Source organism: Emydura macquarii, unplaced genomic scaffold, assembly GCF_026122565.2.
Source record: "Emydura macquarii macquarii isolate MOO-44397 ecotype Brisbane River unplaced genomic scaffold, CSIRO-AGI_Emac_v2 contig_2205, whole genome shotgun sequence".
NCBI lineage: Eukaryota > Metazoa > Chordata > Testudines > Chelidae > Emydura > Emydura macquarii.
In genome coordinates, this window is record NW_027132342.1 from 15,414,605 (window position 1) to 15,426,664 (window position 12,060).

Genomic DNA, 12,060 nt, shown 5'->3' on the forward strand with positions numbered 1-12,060 from the left:
CCATTGTCTTCCACCATAGATATGCACAGTGCCATTTTCATGAAGTGGTAGCAGCTCTCAGGGCCCCAAATTATACTGATGTTTTCATTTTACCTTCTTTGTCTCTATACTTCTCCAAACCCTCAGTGAGTCCAACCTCAGTTTCACTCAGTGCAGGCATTCTTGTTTTCAGTTTCCTGTTGAAGAAAATAGGAGCAGGTGGCAGCCTGTGCTTCACGGGTGCAATTCTGTAATTGAACAGTTCTAAGCAGGATCAGAGTCTGACTCTGCAGTCTTTTTCAGTAGGCACCTTTCAGTTTGCCACTGGCCCATTGGATTGGGGATAAATAAGGAGATGGTCACCTGCCCAAAACCCGTTACTTTATTGCAAACTACTTAAACTGATGCCCACTAAACTTGGCATATGGTCATGTTACTATGTCAAGTATAACCATGTCGAGCAAAAACGGACATGCACAATCATCTGTTTATCTGTAGTATCTTCTTGTAAGTCTGTCTCAGGGAAGTGAGAATAATAGTCTAGGACAAGTGTATAGCTTTTTTTCCTGCCAATATAAACATATTTATGCTTTCCTGATGGCTCCAGCTCTCAGTGTGCGTCTCACTAGCAGGGATCTGCATGGGCAATGTACTCCAAGAATGTGAGCTGTAGATAAGTAACCTCTTTTCTGCATGGAAGCAGAACAAGAAAACAGGATGTAGTTGTAAACTCTGAGTTTATCATGTACATATTGGTTATTTCCCCCCTCCTCCCCCCGCACTGTTTGACTTTCCTGGAATCAGTACATTGGAGCTGAACTTCAAGAAGAGAGACTTGATGTGCCTATGCAGCAGGATCAACATAGACTAGAGGCGAAGATGCATTAGGGTCACAGAGCTGTCAGGGTACATCAGACATTAGCCCACTAGGGACTAAGCCTCTATCTCCAGATTCCAGAGATCTTACTTTCTGGGCTGTGTTTGCATTTCAGGTTCCTCTCCTCTGGCATTTAGGTTTCACTTGTACTCCTTCCCGGTAATGCCATCTGGATTCTGTAGAAGTAACATGCTCACAGGCCACAGAAAGCAGAAGGAAACTCCTGTTCAGACGTGATTAGATTGTTTTTGTTTACGTGACTCAGTACATGCTGTATTTCATCCATGCTTGCACCACCCTATCTCAAAGGGGCCTTGGGCCATACTGCCAGGTTGTGAAAATGGGGTGGGGGCACACACAAGGAGTTTGCTGATATGGTATCTCTGCTTTCTGAAAGAGGACAGCCTTTGTGGGGAGGTGTCTGACTTGTGTAGATAAGACACTGCCCCGCTCCTTCTGCAGCCAACTTCCCCATCCAGTACTACTGTTACAGGGATGGCCTGAGGTCACTTCCATTGCGTTCATCTCCTTATGTGATCATTGTCACAGATCTAGGGTGACCAGGTGTCCTGATTTTATGGGGACTGTCCTGATTGTTCACACTTGCTATCTGGTCACCTTACTATGATCCACTCAAACACCAGCTCTTGGCTGCCCTCCAGATTGGTGTGAGGGGAATCCAAGCCCCTGAATCTCTGGGTGTTAAGCCTCCTTGAGGCTGAATGGAGGCCAAACACCATCCCTGTCCTGAGGCCTCGTGCCAGTGACTCATCCATCAATGTGCCCCCTTGTGGCTGGGCACAGGGTGTTTCCTCCATTTCTTGCCCTGCCAGCCAGCCACTGAGGCTTGCTTCTGGTGGTCCCCTTGGTCTTCCAACTCAGCCTCCTCCAGCCAGATCACACTGTGACTTACCCTGAAGCGGGGGACCAAATTTGGTCCAAAACAGTATGGCAGCCTTGTGGCAGATCTCTGGCTCAACTCTTGGCCCACTAGGCCTTGTGTCCCTTGTCCAGGGTCTTCACCAGGCCAGGGTTCAGGTAGCAGGCAGTTAAGGTCTGCTTCTTCAGTCTTCCTGTTTCTTTCCTGGGCCTCTTGGCTAATGTGCATTGTTTATAGGAACCCTCTACCAGCTTCATCCACCCCAATGCTCCTTTCTGGGAAGTAGAAGGGAGAGGCCTATGTATCTCCCAGGACTGTGCCTGCTGAACTGGGCACCTCCCTTTTGTACGGCTCCTCCTCCAAGAATGGCATGCCTAAGAGGTGTGGTGGGGTGGAGGGTGCCTGAGGACCAACCGGCTCTTAACACCTTCTTGCCTAGGGCGGTGTTTGCAGACCCTGACACCGGTCCATAGGCACACCTTTTTGTGTGCAGACTCTGTTACCCCCTCCTGAGAGCTTAGATCCCTCCCATGTCCAGTTACCTACCCCCTGGGCTCATGCTGACCCTTCAGACTCCCCTGTAGTTTAAACACAGCCTCTCCCAGAATCCCACGAAAGGTATGAACTTTCTGGGTTACTGTAAAACATTCTCAGGGCCCTGTGGTAGGTGCAGTGTGTAACACACACCACCTGGAGCTGCCCAGGTCCTGCTACTGCAGAGCATGGCTTGGATTCCAGAAACGTGGAGACTGCTTCAACCCCCCACCACATCACTCAGCTTGCCTCCTGTGACACCTCCTGTGGTAGGTCAGCCACCTACCAAAACCTAGTTTTCTTTGTTCTGTTATGGTGTCTTTTCACTGCTCCCAGAAAACCTTTCCCTCAGAGGTAGGATAAAACTGGTTTCCTAGAATGCAGTTACTCTTTTGCATGACTATGGCCCAATGTAAGTACTCCCCATTGTTTTCAGTCTGGGGAAGACACGCCTTCAGGCTTGTGGGACATGATAGCATCACATATAGAGGGGCATTTGTGATATAGCAGGTTTCATAAGAGCAATTCCATAATATTAACTAGAATTCATTAAGTTGTATTGAAAGATCCTCAATCATTACCATCAAATCTGGGGAATTCTGGTGGTCATCTCTGTGGAAATGACTTACGTTTCCACAGCAGATCACGTGTAGCAAAACTAGTGCCCTCTTTGTCATTCTCTTCCTCCCTCTTGTCCCAGAGAACTGTCCACGATGCCACTGGAATCTTCCCATGTGCTTTTGTGAATATCATAAAGATCATTAAAGACTTGCCACTGGAGGATGGCACTATCAATTGCCTGCGCTGCTATTACCATCATGACACTGTCAGCACCCTCAGGTAAGGAGATGTTGCACTTTCAGGTGACTGCTGGAGAGATGCTCACTCCTGCAGCCCAAACAGGGAACTGCTCTGATCATGTGAGATGATGGTTTTTCCCTCTTACAGGGATGTATCATTGGAAGAGAACCTGAGCAGCATCCCATTGTTCAAGGACCTCATGGCATTAATGAGGTACAGTACAGGCAGACAGAGGTGCATGCACTATTGGATGCAGAGATTCACTTCCAGGCATATGTCCTGAGTTCCTCCCAGTCCTGGCTGTTCTAGGGTCTGCCCAGCCATCCCAGTGTTCTGGGCCTGACATACTCTTCCCTATTACCCTGGAGAGTCTGCAGTTGTCACAACCTGGCCCAGTACCATTCTGTATGGTCCCTGGTCTGTTGTGAATGGATCCAATGATTGGGTCATGTGCTTTCAAGCCAACTGGTCTGGGCAGAGTCTAGTCATTGTTTCTAGCTGTGGGACTCCAGGACACACTCCCAGGCTCAGTCTTCTTGTCTGACACCCTGCCTTGGGATGTGGGGCACCACTCTCCAGCTGTCCTATGCCCTGAAACTGGTGTCTGAGACATCCTGAGTGTCCTAGTCATTTATACACATGTAAGCAAGGTCTGAGTGGCACTCTGCCTGGTCAGCAGGTGAAAGAGGGGCGCGTTATTTGCAGACAATCGGGTGTCAGCAGATGGTCGGGCGCCAGCAGCAGGGACTCGGCAAGGCCTGGAGGTGGTAGGAGACAGCAGTGGAGGAGGCCTGGTCAAGCCTGTGTCCGGCAGGAACCTGCAAAGGGGGACTGGCTGAGCCCCAACCGAGAGGTGAACATTGCAACTACGATGGTCAGTACAGGGGAAAGCAAGAAGGGAGAGGTGAAGGACATGCCCCATACTCTGAGATGGGTTTGGCTTAATGAGTTCATTAATTCTATTTGCGCTATTTCCCAAACCAGTGCTGTGTTACTTCCTTTCTGTTATTAAAAGGTTTACTTTCTACACTCAGACTATGTGCTTGTGAGAGGGGAAGTATTGCCGTTTGGGGCGCTCAGGGGATAGTGTGTGATTTCCCAGGAGACTGGGTGGGGGCTCGAGCCAGTTTGGTGTGATATCATTGACAGGGACCCCTAGATATAGAATCCAGCCCTTGCTGCTGCTGACTCTGTCTAGTAGAAGGGTTACACATGCTCCCCCAAAACTCCCCCAAACCGAGGCTGTGGTCCCTCATTGCTTCTAAATTAACCTCTTAGGGGACAATGTGGCAGGAAAGCAAGGAACGCAGGATTAGCAGAGGAATTTCTTAACCACAGAGACTTTACCCTTAAAGCATTCGAGAGTTACAACTCTCTAAAAGCAGAAGTCCTGAGATGCCTCCTCCCCGGGTGTGAGCTCGCCCCCTCCGTGAGTCTGAGGTTTGTCAGCATTTCTGGTGGGTCAGAAACCCTCCTGCTCTCACCCTCCTGCAAGTCCTTTGCTTGTGTGTGGCAATGGTTGGCCCTCCTGCTCAGAAGAGCATCTGCTCTCAAATAGATCTGTCTTTCTGCTATGTGCGTCACTGGGAAGCTCCAGTCACCCTCCAGTCATGGTTGTTGCACCCTTAATTGCAAGACTCAGCTTTTTAAAGGAAATCTTTGTTTATCCTGGGAGTCCAAATAACTTCCTTTATGAGCCTCTTGCAGACAGAGACCTCCTCAGCGCCCAGCTACAGGCTAGCCACTTATTGCAATAGCAGCATATACTCCCTCTGCACACCCCAACCCCGACAGGAGCTAAGCTAACTGATTGTGCTCCCACATTAGGCTTAAAGGGATAGCTCCCTGGAAGCATCGAAAAAAATGTATTGTTTCAGTGCAGCGACTGCAACCTCACTCTCCTTCCTTTCTCCAGGGCAAAATATTTTAAATTTCCTAGCATAAAACCAGAGAACATCAAGGTTCCTCTTTGAATGAGTTAAATTCCACTTAACTTTCTGTAACTCTCACCACTTTTAGGAAATGGCACCCATGATGACTTATGATGATTTCCATGATGTAAATTTTACTACTTCTCTGACTCTGACTTCCTCCTTTTTTAACTGACTTTTGCAGCCTCAGATGATAGCGCTACCAACAAATTGCTATTATATCAAATCCTGAAGTAGTTAGAATGGAAGCTATTACATATCTTTAACTCTCTTTGTTCAATCACTTATAACTTTTTGAAACTTTTACGGCTGAAATTTCCCATGCTTGGTCTTTGCCCAAATGTGAATTTTTTTTTTTAAGTTTGAGCAAAATCTGTTTAGCCATTTTTAGCACAAGGCATTTGGATGAAAGAAAACACTTTTTATAAAAATAATTCTTGCAATAATGTGTTTTTTTTAGTAGCAGGGCTGTTAAAAAAAATTCCTCCAACAAAGTCATATACTGGTTTTTAACGAGGGTTGCTTATATTTTTAGATTACACAAAAATTATAATATATTTGAAAAATGCCGTGCAATCATGTAATTGAAGACTGGTCTGTAATGTACTTGCACCAATGGGATGCGTGCAGGTTGCATGTGTAATTTTAAATGGATGCCATTAACTTAAAATCTAGTCCATTGGTTTAAAAAAAAAACCAATTAAGAGTGGGTTCAGATACTACAACAGCCCTTTAATCCCCCTGACAATGCTGGTGGTTTTACAACCATGTTTTCCTGTTTTGTTTTTTTTTTAATGGTTTTTTCTCTTGTTGCTGTGTGAAAAACTCATGCAAATGGGGAAAACTAATGAACTGACTTATAGCTGAGTGAAAATTCTTATGAATTTCCTCGCCAAAAAATACGGATTCTGCAATACCAAAATATTTGAAACATTTATGTCAATTTCACTGAATTATATCAGCTTGAGGAGGGGAATGGCGGGACCTTTAAAAAATCCCCCCCAAAAAAATGTCTTGACATTTTTAAAACTAAATGTTTTAGGTTTTGTTTGAAACCACTGTTTCCAAGTTCCCTCTAGTTTTATTTTTTAAAAGTGGTAGATCAAAATGAAACATTTCAGTCTTGTCAAATTATTCACTTGACCCCAAGTCAATTTTTTTTCTTAGAATTGCTAATGAACCAAAATATCCCTTAATCACCCACTTCTGCTGATTATACTGAGGAAACAGTCAGATGGATCGTGCATAAACTGGAGGAAAAAAATGGATATGCTCTTGCTTTCTTCATTCTCTTTTGTTATCTTAGATGTTGCTTGTAACAGTGGAAGGTTAAAAAAAGAAAAATCCAACACAGGTGATGTTTAAGTTGATGTGTCCTTTTAACTCTGGCATTTCCGGACTTGGACAGACAACTGTGGAGCTTGAATGTTCCATTAGGCCCCAATCCAACAAAGCTCTTAAGCATGTGCTTAACTGCAAGCATGTGAGTAGTCCCATGGAATCCAAAGGACTAGCTCATGTGCTTAAAGTTAAGCATGTGCTGAAGTGCTTTGCTCAATCAGGACCTGTATGTAGCTTTTTGTATGGAATTTTTGTCTATTCACTAGACAGTGCCATCAGTGTGCTTGGTGCTGGACAGCAGCGCGCTGTGTGGGACTATTTTTTTAATCTCGCTCCTGTCCTGCCCCGCAATACCCACTCCCACCCGGTCCCGCATTTGTTTCTTGCATTTTGGCAGTGGGTTCTGTGGGACCCATGGGATCCCAGTCCCACTGCAGGGTTCTAAAATTGTCCCAGCAATGGCTGGATGTGCTGCTCTCAGCAGATGTCTCCCCACCAGCACCCACCCATTCCCTGCACTCCTGTGCAACGGGATGGGAACCTCCTCACCCTCCCAGCATGCCCATGCAGAGGGAGTGGAGTACTCATGCACGCCTACAAGGGGATGAGCAGCCTCTGTGTCTCCTCTTCTCCATGCAAAGGAAACTTCTAGCCCTCCATGCAAATGGCTGGAGAGCCCCTGCATCATCATTAAAAGGGGACAGGAGTCCCCACACCGCACCATCCCCACACCCTGCACAGGTAGGGAGAGCTCCCATTGCCCTCACTACTTCTGTGCTGCTGCTGGTGGCAGCGCTACCTTTGGAGCTGGGAGTCTGGAGAACAGCAGCTGCTGGCCGGGGCATTCATGTTGTTTGCAGTGTGGAAGGACTATTTATTTTTTAAATCCTGCTTCTGTCCTGCCCCGCAATACCCACTCCCAATCCCATCTGCTCCTGCATTGTTTCTTACATTTTCATTCCATTCCCACTATTATGGCAGTGGTTCCTGCAAGATCCATGGGATCCCTATCCCGCTGCAGGGCTCTATTGGACTGCCAATATAATCATACAAATGCAGGACTGGAAGGGACCATGATAGGTCATCTAGTCCAGTTCACTGCACTGAAGCAGGACTAGGTATTATCTGTGACACCCTTGACTGGTGTTTGTCTAACTTGATCTTCAAAACCTCCAGTGATGGAGATTCCACAGTCTCCATGGGTAATTTGTTCCAGTCCTTAACTACCCTGACAGTTAGGAAGCTTTTCCTAATGTCTAACCTAAATCTCCCTTGCTGCAATTTAATCCCATTACCTCTTGTCCTGTCCTTTGTGGTTAAGAACAACAATTTATCACCCTCCTCTTTATAACAACCTTTCATATACTTGAAGCTTGTTATCATGTCCCCCGCCTTAGTCTTCTCCAGACTAAACAAAACCATTTTTTTCTTTTTCTCATGGGTCATGTTTACTCATTTTTGTTGCTCTCCTCTGGACTTTCTCAATTTTTCCACATCTTTCCTGAAGTGTGGTGCCCAAAACTGGACATGGTACTCCAGTTGAAGCCTTATCAGTGCTGAGTAGGATGGAACAATTACTACTTATGTTTTGCTTACAACACTCCTGCTAATACATCCCAGCATGATGTTTGATGGTTTTAGGGGTTTTTTTTTGCAGCAGTATTATTTGTTGACTCATTTAGTTTGTGATCCGCTATAAGCCCTGGATCCTTTTCTGCAGTACTCCTTGCTAGGCAGTCATTTCCCATTTTGTATTTGTACAATGAAATATTCCTCCCTAAGTGTAGAGCTTTGTATTTGTCCTGATTGAATTTCATCCTATTTATTTCAGATCATTTCTCCAGTATGCCAAGATCATATTGAATTCTAATCCTGTCCTCCAAAGTGCTCGCAATCCCACCCAGCTTGGTCTTATGCACTAACTTTATAAGTCTACTCTTTATGCCATTACCCAAATCATTAATGAAGATATTGAATAGAACAAGATCCAGGATAGATCCCTGCGGATAAGGGTGCTGGAACCTTTGTAGAAGTCGGGGGTCCAAGGCCAAAGTGCCCCCTCCCTCTCCATGGCTGGCTTCTCCAGTGGTGAGCCAGCTGTTCTCTCTTCTGGTGTTTCTATTATTCTGCAGGGGGTGGGAGGGGGAAGTGGGGGGGGGGGAGAAATCTGTGGAGGACATGAATTCTGTGCTTATGTTTCTTTTGTTAAAAAGTGGGGGGGAGGGGACAGTCATGGTCCACTGGCCTACTCCCCCCAGTTCTGGCACCAGTACCTGCAGGACCCCACTCAGTATGCCCTTCCAGCTTGACTGTGAACCGTTGAGAACTACTCACGGGGTACGCTTTTCCAACCAATTGTGCACTCACGTTATAGTAGGTTTGTCTAGGTTATATTTCTGTAGTTTGTTTATGAGAAGGTCATGTGAGACAGTATCATAAGCCTTACTAGAGTTGAGCTCTCCTGCTCAAAAGGTTTGTTGCTCTGCATTATAAACACTTATTTCCCTTCTCTGAAGTTGGTCCATTGTGCGGTGGGGAAAGGGAAGAACTTCTGCTAGTTAGAACAGCCTAGGGAGGGGCCATGGCAGATTGTGCAGAAAGTCTCCTCTTTGTCACCAGGTGTGAAGGCTTCAGCTGATGAATCCATGCACATCTGATTCCACAGCCAATTCACACATGCCCACATGAACACAGATGATGCATTGTATTTTTCATGGACTGAAAGCTTGATGGAGATTGTGTCTTTTACAAAACATACAACTTCTGCTTTCGAGGCCTTGCAGGGTTGGAGACGGGCGGGAAAAGAAGAGGACTGAAATAACACAGGATGCGGTAACTGATTGCCTCACAATCTGTTCTATGGATGAAACAAGGGACCTGCCAGACATCTGAAAGCTGATTGAAATGCCCAGGTTACAAAGCCTTCTAGGCAAAGGTTTAGGAGCTGTATGTGCTGGATTACCTGTCACTTAACCCTGGAGTGTATTTGAGCAAAGGAAACCTGAAGATTCTCTTTCACTGACAGAGATGCATCTTCCCCCCACAACCAATTCTGCAAGCCAGTTCTGTGAATGAGGGGTTGTTTTGCAGGGGAAGGAAAGGGAGGGGGAATGACCTCTGGCAAACAGGAAACCTATATCTGGGAAAAATCTCCCTGGACTCTTGAGAACAATACCTGGACAATCGTCTGATTCTGTAGAGTGATGCAAAGCAAACTCCTTTCTCTCCTGCATACGCCTCCACTGTGCTCCTTGCTCACATGATTTCCTATACCTGTGCTCACAGCCATATTTCCACACTCCCTCACTGCATCTTCATAGACCCTTCTCCCTCTCCCTGTTCTCACTACAGTGAAGAAATCCTGTGAAATCTTTCCTACAGTACTGTAATTCCAGTGAAAAGGAATTCTAACCAGTGCTTAATGTGCAATGAAAGAGATGCCGGGGCTCAAGCAATTTTTTAAAAAACTTTCATAACTGATGCAGCCGGCCCAGAAATGCTGGTGATATGAACTGCCAAGCCTAAAGGTGCTGGGGCTCAGCCCTGGCACAAATTAAGCACTGGTCCTAACAATGGTATGAGTCTATTACTAGACAGAAATGGTAGCATTGTCAGTAATGCAGAAAGGGAAGATGTGTTCTATGACCATTTCTCCTCTGTATTTGGGGGGAAAAGCAGGATGATGTATTCATATCGTATGATGAAGATGAAATACTCTCCATTCTAATAGTAACTCAGAAGGATGTTAAACAGCAGCTATTAAAGTTAGACATCTTTAAATCAGCAGGTCTAGGAATTTAAAAGAGCTGGTTGAGAAGTCTGGGCTGTTAATGTTGCTTTTCAATAAGTCTTAGAACATGGGGAAAGTTCCAGAGGACTGGAAGTGACTTAATGTCGTTCCAATACTTAAAAAAGGTAAATGCAATGACCTGGATAATTATAGTCCTGTCAGTCTGACATTGATCCCAGGCAAATTAATGGAGCAGCTGAGATGAGACTCAATTACTAAAGAATTAAAGGTGAGTAATATAATTAATACCAATCAACATGGGCCTATGGCAAATAGATCTTGTCAAACTAACTTGATATTTTTTATGAGATTACAAGTTTGGTGGATGAAGGTATAGTGTAGATGTAATATACTTTCCTTTCTGTAAGGCATTTGAGATGGTAATGCATGATACTTTGATTAAAAAACTAGAGTGATTCAAAATCAACATGATACAGTAAATGGATTAAAACTGACTAATTGATAGGTCTCAGAATGTAACTGTAAATAGGATCATCATTGGGTGGGTGTGTTGCTAAGGGGGATCATAGAGGGATTGGTTGTTGGCCCTACACTATTTCACATTTTTATGAGTGAACCATTTAGCAAGGGCTGTACTGGATTTGCCATCACTGGAATTTTTTAAATCAAGATTGGATGTATTTCTAAAAGATCTGCTCTATTTCAAAGAGGAATTTAATTCAGGGAAGTGCTATGGTCTGAGTTAGACAGGAAGTCAAACTAGATGACTACAGAAGTCCCTTCTGATGATCTATGCAGAGAATCATTTCCCGGGTCTTGTTTCATACACTTGCACTGTGCCTTGGGTCTTGAATGCGTTTACACTTGGAGCAGCTAGCTCCTCCCACAGCTCACATGGCTGTCTACATTACATTTTAAACGTGTTAGCTCAATGAAAACTAGCACGAGTACATCTCCATGAGCTGGGAATCGCATCCCAGCATGAAGTGTGGGCGTACCCTGTAACAAGCGGAGCTCTACATGTGAGTCTGACTCAGCCTGGTCCCTTGCAGTCTTTTTTTAGGGCCCACTGTAGCTCAGCATCCCCAGAACAGCCAGTCTGATAGAACCTTTTATAGCCTGCCATTGCCACCAGTCACCCTCCACCATGCCTCTCTCACATAGTCTCCCAGGGCACGGCACTGCAGAGTGCCTCAGCCATGGCGTTTAGACGCCTTTACTGCCAACCTCTGAGAAATGCTGACCCCCATGCTGCCTTCATGCCCCATCTTGACTCTTATAGCCTATGCCAAAGGGTTGCTAGGCTTCACTGTACCCAATCCTTGGCACTTAGAGCTCTCTGTAGCCCACTTCATGGGTCTTCAGATTGAAGGCTAATTGGTAGATACAGGAAGTAGTATTTAAAACCATCTAGGTTGCTTGGGTGAGTTGTTCTCCATTTCTTCCCTCTAATTTTTTTCTACATCCTCTTGTGTTCTCTTTATTATTTAAAGTATGAACCAAAGCTCATTGAGGTCACTGGGAATCCCAGGGTCCATGGAGTAAAAAGTAGCGTCTGCCACCAAAGCTCTACAATCTAGGTTATGGGAAGATATAGCAGGTGGAGGAAATAAATGAGGGACAGGCAGGGAGGGAATGCCCTCTCCTTCTCTGTTACTGTTGTTGCTAGCAGTACCCCACTTTTTCTTCTCCCTTCCCCCCATGTGTCCGAGTGGATGTGGGGAGCAAGGACACAGAAAGCAATGCACAGCCTCTGTTAGAAGCATATCACTCCTGATTTCTAGAAAACAACGTGCCCTGATTACTGGAAACTGTTTAATCAGAAACAATGAAATGAGAAATACTTCCTCCCCTGCCCATATTTTAAGAACTGCATCTGCGCCAGGGACCTGGAGGGTGTGAATCACACCAGAAATAGGAAGTTCTGAGTCCAAGTTCCACACTCCAACTCCACAGCGTTCATGGC